At 43.6% G+C, this 19,281-nt stretch overlaps 1 pseudogene across 1 annotated transcript; it reads right to left on the bottom strand.

Annotated features, from left to right (window-relative positions):
* Positions 1 to 6,035: 6,035 nt before the first annotated feature.
* LOC147708089 (uracil phosphoribosyltransferase homolog) lies at positions 6,036 to 18,882 on the bottom strand (annotated as a pseudogene). The gene is made up of 4 exons (XR_015296582.1): positions 18,769 to 18,882; positions 15,684 to 15,797; positions 15,157 to 15,283; positions 6,036 to 7,199 (listed from the first exon to the last, which is right to left on the bottom strand). The product of XR_015296582.1 is annotated as a uracil phosphoribosyltransferase homolog (transcript).
* Positions 18,883 to 19,281: the final 399 nt, after the last annotated feature.

Raw genomic sequence — 19,281 nt, forward strand, 5'->3', positions numbered from 1 at the left:
GCAAACACACCATTTTGCAATGTTCTACCGAACAAGCATCCGGTTTCCCTATCAATCAAGGTAGAGGGCAGGGTGCCCCATTCCAGCCTTACTTCAAAAGCAGTTACACCAATATGTATCCCCAAGCTCTGGTATTGGCTTCAGTTTTATCCTCTCAGGGAAAAATCTTTGAAGTTGGAGTGGGGGTTTAAAGAGGGTTTTAAGCTTGGTTATCAGGGTCTTAGACACTGCAGGTTTGCCCAAAACTTGAAATCTGCAAAGCAATTCCCACAGGTCATTACTCATAGATTGCACTCTGAAATTGCTGAGGTAGGATAGCTGGCCCTTTCCTTTCTTGGCCTCTTCCCAATCTTATAATGTCTGCTTTGGGAGTGGTTCCTAAAAATACTCAGGGAGAATTTTGCATGATACAACATTCATCCTGGCCACAGGGTTTGTCGGTGAATGATTTTATTGCCAAGGGAGACACTGGAGCAGTTTGCTCCATTGGATGTAGCTCTTGATCTGGTGAAGAAGGCCGGCTCTGGAGCGGAGTTAGCCAAATGTGACATTAAATCTGCTTTTAGGTTACTTCCAGTTCATCCTCAAGACTTTGAATTACTTGGCATACACTTTCAAGGACATTTCTTTTTTCGACAAGGTTTTGCCTATGGGTTGTGCAGTCTCTTGTCCGCTTTTCGAAGACTTTAGCTCTTTTATGCAACAGATTTTCTCATTCAGATCAGGTCATACACAAGTGTCTCATTATCTGGATGATTTTCTTTTTGTTGGCATGAAAGGATCCCAACAGTGTGACAAGGCACCCCATTTCTTTCAATCTTTAATGTAAGAGTTAGGCGTCCCTCTGGATAAAGAGAAGACAGAGGGACCTGCTACATGTCTCATATTTCTAGGTATTGAGATTGATACAGTGAAAAGGGAGACCAGGTTGACAATTATTAAAGTGCAAGAAATTATGAGTTTGTTGGAACATGCTACAATGTCATCGAAGCTTACTCTGAGATGCAGTGGGCATTAGGGCACCCAAACTTGGCTTGGAGGGTAGTAAAGGTTGGGAGATCCTTCTGTCGGACGTTGGGCTTTCCTATGGCTGTCGTTTCCTTACCTCATCTTAGGGTTAGAGTGTCTCTGTCCATGAGATCCGATTTTGAGGTTTGGATTATGTTCCTTATAGGCTTCAATGGTGTTCCTATCTGGTCTTTGGATGAACGCTTTGTATGGTCAGTACACATTTTTTCCGATGCGTCAGGAGCTAACTGTTTTGGGCTTTTCTGGGATGGAAAATGGTGCGCAGAACCATGGTCTCATAAGTGGATTAATGAGAATCGCAGTATTGCATTCTTTGAATTCTTTCCCCTGATCGTAGCTTTGACAGTTTGGGGCAAGTTTTTGGCAAACAAGTCAGTCCTTTTTCATGTCGACAACAAAACTGTAGTTGATTTGGTTAATGGTCAAAAGCCAAAAGAGAGATGTTTGCCTACATTTTTGCAGAGATTTATGCTGGTTTGCTTGATGTTTAATATAACATTTAGAGTTAAGCATATCACCGGTTTGGACAATAATATAGCAGATGTGTTATCTCGGTCTCAGTGGCAGAGATTTCGTGATTTGGCGGCCACAGCAGACCCATAAAAAACTCAGATTCCTCAGGTGGTATGGTTTCTAGTGGACTGAAGATAAGGATGTTGGTGGAACTCTCTCTTGCTATCAGCACACAGTTAGCTTACAGAAGGGCTTGGGTGGAATTTCTCCAGTCAGGTGCGGCTTGTCGTAACAATGATCAAGTAGGCTCTTTACTATGTAACAATGACATACTGCGTTTTGTTCTGAGCAACATTGACAAGAATATATCTGCCACTGCCATTACCTGGAAGCTTTCAGGCATTTCTTTCTATGGTAAGTGCTTTTGCGGTTATGACCCCTCTTTAGGTGAGTTGGGAAGGAGAATTATCTAGGTTGGTCTAAAATAAGGAGACGTGGCACTGTACTGCACAAACCTATATCTTTTTCCCTACTGGGGGGAATTATAACAACACTGCTTAAACTTTGTTATTCCAAATTTGAAACTTTGTTGTTTAAACTTTGCATGTTAAGGTTATTCTTTGGAGCTTTTGGGGTATCTGAGTTGTTAGGCAAATCATTTCTTCAAGGGCTAAAATATTCCAATGCGTGAATCACACCAAATTCGTAAAGTATTCTTTTAGAATCATCTAAAACAGACCAAAGACGCTACTGTGGTATTGCGGAAGCTTGGCTGTCCGCTATGCCCATGGTCAGCTTGGTTACAATTTAAAGAGTTTGAAAGTTATCAAAATACATTTTTTATTTTTCAACATCATGATGCGTTTGCCTTAACCGCTTCACAGCTTTTAACAGTTTTGAGAAAATCTTTGCTTTTATTAGGTCTTAACCCTTTAGAATTTGGTACCCATTACTTTAGAATAGGGGCAGCTTCAGAAGCTGTCAGAAGGGGTTTTTCTTTACAGCAGCTGCGAAGGTTAGGCCGTTGGACATAGATGTTGTTTAAAATATGTTAGAGATTTGAATGAATTTTAGACATCATTTTTTGGTCTTGCTAACATCTGTTTCTTTCCAGGTCATCAACCTTTTTTTCCGGCATCCATGGCAAGCATCTGGATCGTCGGACACTCATTCGTGAGATGGGCGGCCAAACAAGCCGTGAGGAGCCACTATGGGTCTAATTTGGGTTTTAGTTTTGAGGACACTGAAATACATGGTTTGGTAAGAGTGGTATGCGATGGTGTCAACTCTTACCCAGTTTATCCAAATTGGCTTCTTCTAAGCCATCTCCTACCATTTTGCTGCTTCATCTGGGTTAAAATGATTTGGTCGGGCCTAGGGCTTCTGCTTGACATTAAAGCTGACTTGGCAAAGATCGTTACATCTTGGCATTCTTGGAGAAGTGTGGCTCACTGGTTAGAGGAGGCATACCCTGAAGCAGAGGTCAGTCCGTGACCAGGGTTCAATTCCCGACATGGCAGGGTCTTAAACCCAATTGTCCACGGACTCGATAATTCTCGCTTCGGTGCCCACTCTAATCATGGGTTCACACTCTGCAACTCTGGGCATTAAGCTTGCTTAATCTCCACAACGGCCCCCCGCGGCGGGATGCCTGGCCTTCACCTTGGGGATGTCCAGTACGGGTTATCTCACAGGGAAAGGCCAGGACGGGTTCCCAATGCAAGCGCCGAGATGCCCAAGGGTAAGTCGAGCGCTATATAAGTCTTCACAAAAAAAAAAAAACATTCTACAAAAATCGTATTCACTGCTCTGGTTCCAGGGCAGGTTTGGAGGGAAGCCGAAAAGTTTTCAGCTATTGAAAGAGCCAGGCACAAGTTTAATCGAGAGCTTCATCAGTTCTGCATCATTAACAATATCAGCTGGCTATCACATGATGACATTGGTAAAGACGATTTAAATTTTTTTAAGCCGGATGGTTTTTTTATTACGAATTAACTAAACCTTGTGAATATTAAAAACTAATTTTCTTACATTTTGGGTCTACATCTGTGGGGTTGAGGGATTGCATAAGCGGCTTTCCCTTCTTGGAATTGTTTTTTTGAGCTTTCTGGTATTTATCTGGGAATTTTTTTTCTCATTAAAATGTTGTTCTATAACAAGTGGAACTCCCTCCCCGCCCACCTACGAATGACCCAGAACCACCTCACATTCAGGAAACACCTCAAGACCTGGCTCTACGATCAGTAATGGCACCCCCTCCCCCAGCTCCTTGAGACCCCGCGCTCTACAAATGTACTGATTGATTGATTGAAACTGAGTTGCGAAGTTATTTATTCGTGCTATAAAGCATAGAATTTGATATTTCACTTCTAAGCACACCAAATGGGGGGGGGGGGGGGGGGCAGGAAAAACAGCCATAACAGGGTTTTTTCCTGGTGGCAGAATTAGACAGGATTGAGGAAGGCAGGAGATTTTGGGCAGGGAGAATAGCTTAGAACAGAGGGAAAACAGAGGACAGAGGTATGAGGCAGGAGGCAGGATGGGGGACAAACTGAGGGGCTGGGGTTGAGATTCAAGATGGGGTAAAATTCATGTGGGATCAATATGCGGAAAAAGTAATGGAGGATAGATATGGGGGAAATTCATGGGGGATCGATATGGGGATATTTCATGGGGGATCGAGGTGGGGTTGCGGGGTGGGGTTAAATGCAAGTTAATTGATTGCATTATTATATTTATTTGTCGTTGCTGAAATAAAAGCGACCTTTTAATCCCATCGGTCTGTGATGTGATTCATTCCCCGATGGGGGGCTTGGGGGTGGCATTCGAAGAATGTCCACTCCCGGGTGCTTTGTGCATGGTATTGGCCCAAGTAAGCGCGTGCAGGCGAGGCGCCTGCTTCAGAATGCGTCTTTTCAAATGATGCGTTCTAATTAGTGCCAGTTGGGGGTTCTGAGGCGAGGTAGGAAGCAGCACAGACTTTTTAGTGCCCTTCCGGCCCTCCCTTTATTTAGTTTTAGTCACACCTCATTTTGGGTTAGCTTCCCGGTTTCTCACAGCGGGTTCCTTTACCTATCAGCAGATTTGGATGGGATTGAGGCAGGCAGCAAGGGTTGGGGCATGCATAATAGCTTAGGACAGAGGGAAAACAGAGAATTGAGGAATGAGGTAGGAAGGGGGACAAACTAAGTGGTTGGGGTCAAGTTTCAAGGTGGGGGAAAAAATAACTGGGGATCAATATGGGGTAAAATTAAAGGGGGATCAATATGGGGAAAAAAGTCCTGGAGTAATGATATGGGGGAAATTCATGGGGGATCGATATGGGGATATTTCATGGGGGATCAAGGTGGGGTAGCGGGGGTGGGGTTACATGCAAGTTCATTGATTGCATTATTATTTTGAATTGTTGTTGCTGAAATAAAAGCAACCTTTTAATCCCTTCGGTCGGTGATGTGATTCATTCCCCGATGGGGGACGTGGGGGTGGCATTAGAAGAATGTCCACTCCCGGGCTGCTTTGTGCATGGTATTGGCCGGAGTAAGCACGCGCAGGTGAGGCACCTGCTTTAGAATGCGTCGTTTCAAATAATGCGTTCTAATTTGTGCCAGTTGGGGGTCCTGAGACGAGGTAGGAAGCAGCACAGCCTTTTTAGTGGTGAACGACCGTCACAACGTGGTCAAAACACTGCGGTGCCATTACGACGCGTTTTTTTTAACGCAAGTCGTTACCACGACTTGCACTGGAGAGCGCTCTAGGCTAAGGAATAGTATATTTACTATTCGAACACCTTCCCTGCTGTATGTAGGCTGGAGTTGGAATAGTAAATCTAACTATTCCTAAGTCCAGCCCCCTACAGCGCAAGTCGTGGTAATGACTTGCATTGTAAAAGATGCATTATGATGTACCGCGATCATTTTGATCGCGTTGTAACATCGTACATCATTTTTAGTGCCCTTCCCACCCACCCTTTATTTAGTTTTAGTCACACCTCATTTTGGTTTAGCTTCCCAGTTTCTCACAGCGAGTTCCTTTACCTATCAGCAGATTTGGACGGAATTAAGGCAGGTAGCAGGGTTGGGGCAGGCAGAATAGCATAAGACAGAGGGAAAACAGAGGACAGAGGAATGAGGTAGGAGGTAGGAAGGTGGACAAACTAAGGGGCTGGGGTCAAGGTTCAAGGTGGGGGAAACATTAGTGGGGGATCATTATGGGGATTCATTAATTGGGGATCAATATGGGGAAAAGTCATGGGGTCGATATGGGGGAAAATTAATGGGGTATTGATATGGGGATATTACTTAAGGGATCAAGGTGGGGTAGTGAGGGTGGGGTTACATGCAAGTTCATTGAGTGCATTATTATATTGAATTGTCGTTGCTGAAATAAAAGCGACTTTTTAAGCCCATCGGTCTGTGATGTTGTTCATTGCCCAAAATAATATTAAGACAAAACTCTTGCTGTGCAGGCTGCAAACATTTTATATGGGACACCTAGACAACAAAAAAGATAAATATACTATACTAAGGGCAATAAATACATGTCTTAAATCTAAGCACTTCAATTTTAATTATTTATTTCGTTACAAGCAGCCCCTTGGCAGGGGGAAATAAAAACAAATATATTAAAACAATCAAAATGTAGCCGCTTTTATCAGCACACTATTAAACATTTTTTAAATGCATAATAATGGAATGTGCCTCTTCAAACTACTCGGACAAAGATAGGTTGTCAACAGATTTTTCACAACTATAAAACAGGAATAGAAAGCCATAGCAGAATAAAAAGGTTTCTGTGATCAAATACATTTATTAAATGCTATCTTTTAGTCAGTCCCAAAATATTTTTGGCCGAAGTGCATTGGCGCAACAGGGTGAACTTCAGTAGTTAGAATTGTGATATCCGGGAATTCCTGTATAATTGATATGGCACCGTGGGGGGTAGAGAACAGGCTGAGCAAGATGATGAAGCTGGGTTGGACTCCATGTTCTATTAACACTTTTACCGCCTCAATAACTGTATTTCCAGTACTTAGAATTGGGTACATCAAGAGAACCTTTCTCCTGTAAACATCTGGGGGGAATTTGGCATAGTAGACTTTTGCTCGCTGCGTCTCCTCGTCACTCTGAATGAGGATTTTCCCTATACGGATGGATCGGCAGCAGTCCCGGAGTCCCTGTTCCATTGCCTCACCACTTCTCATGATACTGACACCACAGTTTCCTCTCTCAAACTTCACTCCTTCATACTTATACCCTGTTGGAGTGGTCACTGTAGACTCTGTGTATGGCAGCTGATTTAGTCCTTCTTCAACCACAAGTCTGATCAAACGATCAGCAGAAAATACAAAGTCCCATCTACTGGTTGTCTTGTCCCGAATGATGTTCTGCAGCTCCCGGATCTGGTCGTTGATGGGCAGCACCTTGAGCTGGGGCCCGATCTGCTGTGCCAGGAGCAGCTCCTCCTGCTCCTGCTGGGCGGCGCCGCTCCCATTGTCCTCGCTCCCGTCGCTGCTGGCGGGGACTACCCGGTGCTGCCGCCTGCCTCCCGGACGTCGTTCTCTACCGACTCCGCAAACCGCAGCTGCTTGTGAACAGCGGGTTCCGCGGGCCCCGAGGCTGGCTGCTGGTTCTGGCAGGGCATGGTCCCGGCGGAGGTGGGGCTGCTGTCAGAACAGCGCGGTGGATCTAAGCATGTCACTACTTTTAGGTATTCAAGGTCTACCGTTTCAAATATTTGCACTAAGGACTTTCAAACAACCCTTGATCGAGGGTTCAGTTGGATATAGGGACGTACCACAAACCGTGAATCATACAGTTTTAGAAGATTCTTTGGTGACACATTGGCAAAACCAACATGATAACTTATCATGGTATGTCTTGAGGGCCATGCCAGGCAACTGGTCTTCACTTTTCACCATATGTAACATATATGGGTTGCATAGAAGGATACACACCCAACAAACCCCCGCCACCCCGCTAGAATTCGGGACGTTTTTTCATTAACTTTGTCACTCTTATCGCTCTCATCACTTGAACTTCCCTCACTCACGCACTTTGATTGGTGACTTAACGGCTTGCTCTACTGAAAGGTGAGCCTCTCTATACATTATCTTCTTACTCGTATCTGATGGGATTCAATTCAATACTCCTCCCACATCATGATTTTTACATTGTCCCTGTTTTGTAGTGTCTTGCTCAAATTGGGTAATTTTATATGGTTTTTAATTGTTAACTTTCTTCATGTTGTATTGTAGTTCTTTCATGTTATATGATACACTATATGTTTTTGTATGTTTTACAGCCCTGATGAAGTCCACAGGCACTGGACATTATGCGTTGGCTGTTTTTATGCTACTTCTTTTGAGAAATAAAGAACATATGATACACAGTATGGAAATGATGGACTAACTTACTGTGGAAACTGGTATATTCAATATTTGTGGAAGGATTTGACTTGGTCTTTGGATCGCTCTCTAAAAATAGTGGGAGCAATTTGAAGTGCACACCACGTGGCTTAAAACTATTGATCTCTGGACTCTATTTTGGGTTATTAAGAGGGAGGCACGGTTGCTATATAGGCTCTCTGTTTCATTGTGATTTTTACCACCAGAAGGTGTTGAATAGAGGATATCGCCAGATGCCTTAAGTCCACCCTATCACTTTTACATCAGACGCATTTTGGGGATCTATCTGGGAACGCTTTTGCAATGCAATTTTTTATGCATGTAGTACACTTCATACAGGCATTGAAGTGTAACAATTTATTCTTGCAATTAAATGATATTCTTTTAGTTTGCCTGCAAATATACCACCACTGTTTTTCAGATAGAGGGATTGACATTCAGGAAGCCACCATGGTGAAGTGTAATTTGGGGGGGCACCCAAAGACCATCAAGTTTTTCACGTTTCCAAGTAGTGTCACTAGCACATTGGTTTCCATGATTCTTAATAATGAAAATGCATTTACAAACGGTTATAGTCACAGCCAACATGTTTCTTTCAAAGAACTTCTTCAGAGCTGCAAATTGCACAATTAATTATGCACATAAATAAGCAAAGATATACTGATATAATACAAATGCTATTAGTTATATTTTATTAAAAGAAAGAGCGACCAAAGGTCAACCTAGCCTACAAAATAAATAACATTGGAAAAGAAGGAAAGCACTGTAGTAGTACAAAGAAGAGGAACCACAATCAATAATTAATGCTGAACTAGTGTTAGATCCAACGGTTTCTGGCTCAATGTGATGCATTAGAGCCAGTCAGAATATACTGTCTCAGATAGGATGAGTACGATGCACATGTCCAATTATGTGTGCTCAACCTTGGGTAGCTTCTCACTGAGCAGTCAGGCTTATCCTCAGGGAACAAGTGTAAAGTATGGGTACAACACCACCCTCACAAAACACTACATACACCATCAAAAAGACTGCACACTGTATGTATAATCATTGGTCTTTGTATTACAAACACATTGAAATCAAAATGAAGTACACATTGTATAGACACTTTACAATTACATGCCATTGTCAAACCTTTCCATTAGCAGTAGAACGGCATGAACATACATGTCCTAATCAGAGTAATTGATCCAACATGACATTCCCCAGTATCACATACCCTCAACAGGTGCAATGATCAAGCAAACACTGGTCTTTGACTACTCATTGTGACCAAGTCCCTCAGTCATTCAACTAAACCAGCCAACTATACACCTAGCCCCTGTTGGCGCCAATTTGATGAGATTGTTGGACTACCTAAAATTCAAAGAAATGTTTCTCCTCAAGCGGAGGTGGAGGCTGGCATAGCTCCTGACATTCAGCCATAGGTGCCCACAAGGCACTATGAAACCCCTCGGTCCTTTCACAATGTTCTCCACAACAAAATACCTTGTGATGTGGATCCAGGGAGAGGGATTCAGCAACCCCGGACTCCTGATCTGGAAGTCAAAGACATTCTCAGCTCCCAGCTCAAGTCACCTAACACCCCTCGGACACCACACACTCCTGAGGGTAAGCTAGCACAGGTCCCCTTGTTGCTAGCACAGGTCCCTCTGACTCTGCAAGCTTCTCCTACACTCCTCAAACTCCTCATGTCCCAGCACCTCAGGTGGTCTGTTGGTCTTTACAAGCACCCTTCTCTGCACAGTGTGATTACAGTGTATGTCAGGACAGTCCTTGTCCCAACTGACGATCACTTCCACCAGTTTACGCCACAGTCCTTACAATCTTGTAAAAACTGCACTGTATCTTAGCAAAGTTTGCTTCATGGAGTCTCATCAGCATTGTTAACAGTTCTATGGGCAGGCCCAGGTTCTTCAGGACTAGCCACAACTGAGACCTAGGAACTAGGTCAAAGGCAGCCCGCAGGTCGACAAATGTTGCGTACAGGCTGCCCTTGCCCAGTAGCACAGTATTCCATTGCAGTAGGGTGAAGCGGAAGACCTGATCTACAGTACTGGTGAACTTCCAAAAACCCGCTTGGAAAGGGGATAAAGCATTATTCTCCTCGGCCCAATCAAGTAACCTGTTGACTACCATCCTCCCAACCACTTTTTGAATAGTATCAATAAGGCTTATGGGCCTGTAATTACCAGGTTGTGATTTGTCTCCTTTTTTAAATACAGGGATTATCACTGCGCCCTGCCATGACGTCGGGACAGCAGCACCCTTCGCCACTGCATTGGCGAGGATAACAATATACTTGCCCCGGCTCTCTTTATCATGAATAAAGACGACCGCCGTTACCCCGTCTAAACCCGGTGCTCTACCACTAGCCACTGTGCTGAAAGCCATTGTGACTTCGTTACTGCTGAAAGTATTTCCTTTATAAAAGACAGGCCTAAAGCCATCCATCATATTATCAAGCTGGTTTTGGTCGTACTGAGGTTTGAAGTAATTCACCCAGTCCTCTTGTGATACGTTATTGCTAGGAGGGTCAGATACACTTCTGTCACTATAGTGAATCACTGGGTAGTGCGTTCTCTCTGTGTCTTTGTAACTCATACAGTTCCAGGTTATTTAATTGAATTCACAGTGATGATGTGAAGTATGAATCTATGCATTGCAAAAAAGGGAAACTGAGTTGGCTCATCAAGGGTGTTGAGAAATGGGAATATAATAAAATCAAAGTTCATTAACTGCAATACAATAGTTTCAAATCAAGTTTTTGTTAAGGAGATTTGGAATATGGATTTAACAACTGTAAATAGAGTATAGTCAAAAGAAACTAGCAGTACTATAGTTGATCTGATTTAGCAACTGCATTTGCATTTCGTAAAACATTTTGTGGAGATTAATAATAGAATCACTAATCTATTTTTTTAATCTTCTTCATTTCTTTCATTAACATCCAAGGGAAAGAAGAGGTAAGAGTCTAAGGGTCCGGGGCAAGCAGGTCAGCTGGCGCCCACTACCAGCGCTGATGCTGAGGGCTCTGCAGAGCAGAGTTAGTCCTTTAATGATTGCTGTGGACTTCCTAGGGTAGAACAGTAGAATCTTGAGGTAATTTTTGTCTTTTGGAAGGTGGGTGCTATCTATCGGGATTCATGAGAATTCATATAACAGGCCCATGTAAGTTAATATTTTAAATTTAAAAAAGACCATGTATGTTTGTTCAGAAGGCTTTCCTTTTCCTGCTTATGCCTAGCTCTAACACAGTTCAGTTCACAAGACAGTGGCCATGATCATCATGGACCACACCCCCTTCAGTGTAATGTTCTGCAGACTTGTTCATTTATAGGGACAGCATACTACCAGTTTAATGACAGTGCAGCAAGGCTGGAAAAGAAAGTATGAGGTCATTGCCACCCAACACCATAGTTGTTTTTATTGCACGTTAGTCCACACCTGGCTTCTCTATTTTTGTGAACCAACTAATCAAATGGCCAGAGTGCTATTTGGAAGATACGTGCTAACTGAGCTGTAGTGTAAGGGTGGGCGGCCAGCTACGCTCCGTGCACGGAGTGTGTGTAGTGCCGTCTCCTACGCATTTTGCGTAGCGGGCGTAGCCAGGCGGCACTACGCGCGCTCCGCAGACGGTGCGTAGCCGGCCGCCACCCGCCTCCCTCCCGCCCTCCCTAAATACTTCAATAATGGATAGAAAGCTTTTAAAAACACTTACCTTGTCCGCCGCGTCCCCGGGGCTCCCGCTCACCGTCCCTGGATTCGCGCCACCATTTCGAATACTAATGCGCATGCGCGGGCGGCCGCGCATGCGCATTTCTCGTGAGAAATGGCGGCGCAAATCCAGGGACGGCGAGAGGGAGCCCCGGGGACGCGGCGGACAAGGTAAGTGTTTTTAAAAGCTTTCTATCCTTTTATTACAGTATTTAGGGAGGGCGGGAGGGAGGCGGGCGGCGCGTAGTGGGGCTACGCGGAGTGCGTGGGTGGGCGTAGTTTTGTGCCCACTTCGCGTAGCTCCGCGTAGCCCCACTCCACACACTACGCCCAGGGTTACTGTAGTGCTGCATTGCTGTTGTATTTGGGGTTGCATATCTGGGATCTACATGATGTGCAATGTTTTATATTATAGCCACACAGAACATCGGTGATGCCAGCTCCAGTGCTGCTGCAGGAGGGGATAGAAATGGCTTAGTTGCAGGGGGAGTAGCGGCTGCAGGGACAGGCACTGGTAAGTCACATATTTCTTACAATTACTGTGCTCATTAGCTATTGCCATGGCAACCCTCATCATCGTCATCAAAAACAACTGTGAGTTGAACCCCCCCGCTTTACCAGCCACAGCGGTGGTTGAGTTATTATGGACTTTTTTATCTGCAATGCAGAAAAATCTCACATTATGAGCTTTAATGGCCTGAGGTATACATCAAGAACAGAAGGTAACTTCAAAGAAAGGAAATGGTATATGAGTGGGTAAAAGGGTGTGTGGGTCATTCTTGGCATGTGCCAAATTTAATAATGTGATACCCATAAGAAGGGATTCCATAACATATAGTATGGTTTCCATTTCAGATTAATTTACAGTTGTTCAGATTTTTCCATTGTGAATTGAACCGTGACTGAATAAGCCAAAGATGATGAATCGATGATCAGGGTAGTGGCCCCCATATTATATATAAAAAAGCTATAGCCTACCTGTCTATTTCCTCTACCCAACCCACTGCAGTAGAGAAAATCAAGTTTCCTTTCCTTCGTCTTGCCAAGCAAATAAATTTGTTGGAAAATGTGGTGGCGGGCAAGGTCACAGGATAAAGTGGAAGTAAGTGCATGACTTGCTAATAGGTTTTGCATATGGGATACACAGTGACAAATGTGACAAATAAAATCTATATAAACCAATCCTTTACCTGTAGTGCAGTTCAATAGATTCATTTTCCTCACCGTCTACTTTATGACATAGAGGATAATATATTAATATCCACATTTCATACATGAGGTGTGTGACTGATGTAGTATTTCATTTATTATTCATCAGCCCCTTTGGAGACAGGGTAGAAAGAGAAATGCAGTGGTAAAGAGCAGGGCCATTGGAATTAGATAATTATCAACTACAGCTGCAGCCAATACCAAACTAGCAGCAGAGCTGTCTAGAAATGAACATGGATTAATTATTTTAAACCCGCACATAACTTGTACTCCATATTAGTGTATACTGCTGTACTCATCAATGAGAAGTCATTTGTTTTTCAACTCAAAGTGTCTGACTTTCCTTTAAGTTACTAGGAAAGCCTTTAGAAGACATAAATAATCAAATCACTGTTTTTTTAATCCTGTGGTGTTATTCTCTGCCAGTTTGCATTTTTCTTTTCTGCCACACAGTCACTGCCTTTTTATGTTTGGCAACATGTGTGGATAAAAGAAAACATAAAATTGGCCTTGTGATTCTCATAATAATAATCATCACAACAAATAAAGTCCAATGACATTAGGGCACCAGCAATTTACTGCTACTGTGCCAGGCTGTTATTTAAAACAATTGTTTGCAAAGAGCATTATTTACAATCGCCCTTTTTTGCTTTTCTCAATATAGCTACTCCTGCTGGTCCAGCCGGACCACCAGAAAGGCAAGAGAGAGAAGCCTGTTTGCAGTGGCAGAGGCTGGAGTGTATCCAGCAGGAATACCAGCAGCTGGTGTTCCTGGAAGATAAAGGGGGGAGGAGGAGGAGGAAATCAACGCCCAGATCCTCGGTCCTGGTACAGCCTGTCCCCCTCAGCCTTCAGCACCTGGTCATCCCATCAACGGTGCCCACGCCATCCAACTTCTGCCACCCTCTAACCAAATGACAGCAAACCATTGCAGCACCGCATCCTGTAGCATCTGGACACTATCGGGGGCTGGCTCACCTCAATGGAGTTGAGCATGGACCAGCTCCAGGCCGACATACATAATGCCCTCTTCTAACTCTTTTTAAAATATTTTGTTTTGGTAGGAGGGAGTTGTTGTTTGTTGGGGCTGGGTAGAGAGGATGGGAAGGGAGTTGGAAGTGGGACTCAAGAGATTTGAACATTTTGAGATTTGGTGTTTGAGTCACTTATGTTTGGGAGAGGGGTGAGCATGTTGTTTCGGTGGAGAAGGTAACTAAATTAAGGGGGAAACTATATTTATAAGCTACATTTATGCCTGAAGTAGTTTATTTTACTTTTACTTTGCACTGCTGCCTTCAAGTAGTTTTACACAGCCTGTTTATGTACCTGTAACTTAAGACTAGACATAGAGTAACCCTTAGTTATAGAGTCTAAGGTTATACTTCTACAACTATCTTGACCATTATGGGGAATGCTGCCATGAGGGTCTGAACTATGCAGATAAAAGAACAGTAGCAGTTAATTTATTTCTTACTAAGTTATATTACATATATACTAGTCGTTTTACCTGAAAATATGTGCAGCGTTAACTGGGGAGGCATCACAACTTCATAAGTGAGGACCCATTTCCAGTTCCACCGTGGTGAGCTTTAATTGTGGGATTGTTCTGATTGATTGAGTGATTATTATCCATTGTAGGAAACTAAATGGAAGTAGAAAGACTGAGTAAGTGAGTTATATATTTATCAAAGATTTACAAACAATTGACACCACCTGGGTACTCTGTGATGATGATGACACAATGAGAATGCCTGAGTGTGCCAAACTAGATAAAATAGCACTGAGCTGGACCCTGCTGTTTTGGCTAATATTGAGCTAGCAGTGTTGTTTGTGAAATCTACAAGCTTTGAAAAATCTACTTAAAGACTGGAGTCGACAAGCTTAGGTTAGGCATTTACGGTTAGGCAACACAAGGCATTGATGATGATGCTGAACACTGATGTTCTTCATTCTCTATCTAAGAAACTATGGATAATTTTTAATGCACGGGTTGAAAATGGGCTTGTGTGGGCTTCTGCTTCAAATATTCTACAGTAAGTTGGTACGGCTTTCACCACATCTGCCCCACCAAGTGTGTGATCCATTGATGGTGTAATTTAAGCCACAACTCAATAAATCACACAGCTCAGTGGAAGAGGGTGAAGGGTTTGATGAATGCATGGGTAATGGGATTCGGGGAAAGGTTTGACAAAAACTCCAACACAAGTCCAACATTCATCAGGGCAATAAGCAGCAGCACATCATTCGCCATCAATCTGTTGTTTGACGGAAATAAAGGAATGAATATGACAGAGTTCAGATGCATGCATTGCAAACAGTCCTTCCGCCCCTGACTCTTAGTTTACCTTTGAACTGCAGTTGATACTCAATAACGTTTTGCTTCTTGCTGTTGATGAAGTAGTCCTGCATCTCCCAATCTTGCCCTGAGTTCTTCCATGATACTCCTCCAGTCCTGGGTGACTCTGAGTAACCCTGTACCAGACCAGTCATCATCATTATCATGAATTGCGAGGACCCGAGCAAGACAGACATGGAGTATAGTGAACCTCTGTTGAAGAAGAAGTAGAGAATGAAACAGAATTGCAGTATTTTGCATACATTTTTGTTAGATAACTAATGTGGCTGTTCTGGTGTCTGAAGAACCAGAAAAGAAAAACACCCCTGCAATTAATTACATCTGGCTGAGTTCGAAAGGACTGATCATAACCTATACCAAAAAAGAGTGACCATAAATAAAGCCCCAAACAATGCAAATTAATAATCATCTCAAAAAATTCTCACATTACAGTTCAACACACACCCTGCCTGAGTGTCTGCCACCACGTGAATGACCAATCAACCTAAATCATCACTCATGCAATCAGTCACTCACCTTTGCAATAGTTGAAGTTATCTCTTCCAATCCATGCACGGGTAGTTCAGGTATTGGGTATTCAATGATCTTTGATGCAGGAAACATATTGGAATTTGGTATTGGCAGGCAGTCCTGTATGTAATAAATTATGGTCCAACTGCAATCCAGCAATATATATGTGACAAAAAAAAAAGTGGGGCAGCATAATTCTGACACAAAAATAATATTGCTTCTCTAGCTAATGAAGAAACATACATTTTCTACTAAAGAACTACGTTCAATGAGAAAATTTAAAAAGTGCTATGAGGGGCACTGGCATACTTAGTTTCGGGAAGTAGAGTTCGTCCTCAAACTCAGGTGGTTCACCCAGAAGTTGGTCAGCTAACATATTTGATTCTAGTTTGGAACAATCACCCTCTTCCTCCTCCTTTGCTGCTGTTTTAGGAATGGCTTAATTCTGTGATATAAAATGTTGGATCATTTTGATCATAGTCAATGTATCAACATTTTGAGGCTAGACAGGTCCTTCTCACTGTGATAACCACACCAGCTGCACTGAACACACGTTCAGCAGAAACCCTGGTGACAGAACAATTCAGACACTTTATTGCCAGCCTCCTGAGCTCTAGCCATTGGCACATCTTCCCATTCAAATACATCAATGGATTTTGATCCACATATTCCTTTTCTGGATCATACAGATACTCCTAGAACTTCCTGTGGATGGCCATTGGTGCTGCCAACTTGCTCTACCTGTTTTGCCATCACCTCTGCACTGGACTAGAGCCCTGCCAATTGAAACCAATACAATGCAGAGGTTGGGTCCGGTCTTTCTTTTGCTGTTATTGACTGTGTTCTGGCTGATAGTGTTGTTGGCTGCTATGAGTCAAGTCAGCTCTCTCTGGAAGTTAAAGGTGGCACCCCATAACTGCTGGGTGGGACTCAAAATTTCAGCCACTCTTCCAAGTCTCTGGCTTGCTCTACAATTCACCTCTTGTATTTTAAAACATCCCCTTTAGAAAAAGGGATAAAACTGGGCAGAATTTCTTTGTACGGTGAAGCAAGTAGTTTGCCACATATTTACTCTTTAGAGTCGATTATGTCATGTTGCAGCCTTACATTAGAAGCCAAGCACAGGACTAAGCTCTCAACCAAGGCATGTGCTCAGTCTTTTCATTTGCACCTGCAGTGGCGAACCTTTCAGATACCTACTTTACCAGGTCTTGTTGGAGGTACAGCAAAGGCATAGCTTGGCCCATCATACTGTCTTCCTGGCTAACCTCCCGCGTGAAAACCTCAAAAGGGTCAGGCATTTGACTAGGTCCCATTTGTCCACATCAATAATTATAGCTTTCCCATCTGCATCCACTCCGCTTTGAAAGACATTGATCTGTTTGTACTACTCTAACAGACTTTGCAGCATGTAAAAGGTGGAGTTACAACATGTTGGTGTCTCCTGTATCAGGGCTTTAACTGCGACTGTATTATTACACTGAATAATCAGCAGCTGCATATTGGCTTTAAAGGAATGGCTGAAATGGGTGTAGATTCTTCCGCAGGTAGTCAGTATGTTGCTGACTATGTCTTCCTTGTTGAGGAAATCTTGCACCACCAGGTTGATGCAATGGGCCAAAAACAGGACCCTGAAATAGCCTCCGTCTGACATGGGCTTGACTATGTTACCACCATTGTCCGTGGCAACAAATCCAATTCTAGGACCACTGGGTTACAGCCATTCATCTACCCTGCTTTTAAATTCCTCCAAGATATTTACAGCAGTATGTCATTTCTTCATGGTGATCATGGCTACTGTTGCATGCCGCCAAATGCTCCTAAAACTTTCTTAAGTGCCAAGACCTGAAGATATCCTTTGCTTCACACCTGAAAAATCAATTGCGCAGTGATGCACATGTAATTGATTGCCTGACAACTGATCCATGTCTGTTGTTAGGTGTGAACAACACTTTGCTGCAAAGCTTGTCCAACCAACTGCAGCACATTGTGATGCAGCGCTAGAACAGCCACTCTGGCAAAATAGGTCCTACTTGGTACCTTACATTTTGGGCAGATAGCAGCCACAAATTCTAAAAATCCCACACCTTCTATAAATGAAAAAGGAAGAAGGTCCAGCGTTAAAATTTTTGCTAGATTCCCTTTGTACAAACCTGTGGTTTGGTGGTTCTGCTCGTAGGGCCCCTCCTGCCTAAACATGCCCGTAATAGTAGCCTGGATTTTCCTTTTTTCCTGGGGCACTGACACAGGCGTCTTTTGAGAAATAAATGCTAGTGGTCGACTCAATGTGCGTGGTGGTGGTGGGGCAGTCACTGTATGCCATGGTGACTCCATCATCTCACTCTGAGTCTTCTTGTGCCATTTGGAAGTCGCTGAGGTGGGTGATGCTGCTGGTGCACTGCTGGGGACAGAACTGCTTTGCATGAAGATGTTACCCTCTTCTTCCTCATCATCACCATCTGCCGTATTTGGACTTGTAGCTGATGTTCCCCAGCTCTCCCCACAACCACTGCCATGTCTAGCAATTTTTTTAAGGTGCTCCTCTCTCTTGATTGTGCATTGTTTTTTCATACAGGTCCTCTAGCCTCCAGTACCATAATGTGTACCAGGCTTACCTCGACCGACATTCGTGTGGCAGATGGTGCATACTACAATGTGCTCCCCCTCTTTGCTAACTGTAAAAAAGTCCCAAACTTGGGAGTGTACTTTTTTACAGGGCCACTGCCAATGCCTGAAGACAAACTGGAGGTAGATGGACACATTGTCAATTGCCTTTCTGAATACCTGAGGCAGGGGTTGGTGCTGATCTAAGCTGGGGCTTTGCACATATGGAAGCAGGTGGTGGTACCTGCGCCGCATCCTTTCGGAGCTGTCTGTATAGCAATGTCAGATTCCTCTGTGTCATCTACCACCATGACTACCTCGTCATCGTCATCCTCCTCTTCATCCCCTTCCAAAAGTCTAAGTCTTCCTGGAACTTTTCTTTTCGCTTGCCTCTCCTATTGTCTCCCGGTCTCTGTCAGGATCCACTTCATATACCTATCAACATCATCAGAAGTAGTGCTTGGAGAAGATGGTGCTATAGTAGTACCCTTCCTTTGCCTTGCTGTAGATGTGGGAGCCAATGATTCTGAAAGAAGAGGTTCAGCTTCTTGCTCTGAAGAAGCTCAAACACTTGTTCTGCTCCAATATCAGACAAATCCATTGCTGGCTGCTGTCTACTTTGCTGTGTTTCCTGAAAGGATTGTGTACTACTTTGCAAAAGGGGCAAATCCAATTCAACATCGCTACTCGTCAGCGTTGACATGATAGCACTGGCTGCTTCACTGATAGGCTGTAGTTGGGGAAGTGGTGCTGCTCTCAGCTTGCTCACTGGAGGCAGGTTCAGCAGGCACAACATTCCTGAAAAAGGTTGCATTCAGCATGCCAGTGGTGGAAAGCTGCTTCTTCTGCTCCCCACTAGCCACTTTCTTGGCAGCACCTTTCTTTGGGGCCATCTAGATGCTTTCAGTTAACAGTGGCATTTAGCATCACAACAAGCTGAAGAGATGACTGTGAGCAGTTGGCCTGGTATATACTGTCCAATAATTAAAGTGGGCACCTT

Source organism: Lissotriton vulgaris, chromosome 6 (assembly GCF_964263255.1).
Source record: "Lissotriton vulgaris chromosome 6, aLisVul1.2, whole genome shotgun sequence".
Taxonomy (NCBI): Eukaryota; Metazoa; Chordata; class Amphibia; order Caudata; family Salamandridae; genus Lissotriton; species Lissotriton vulgaris.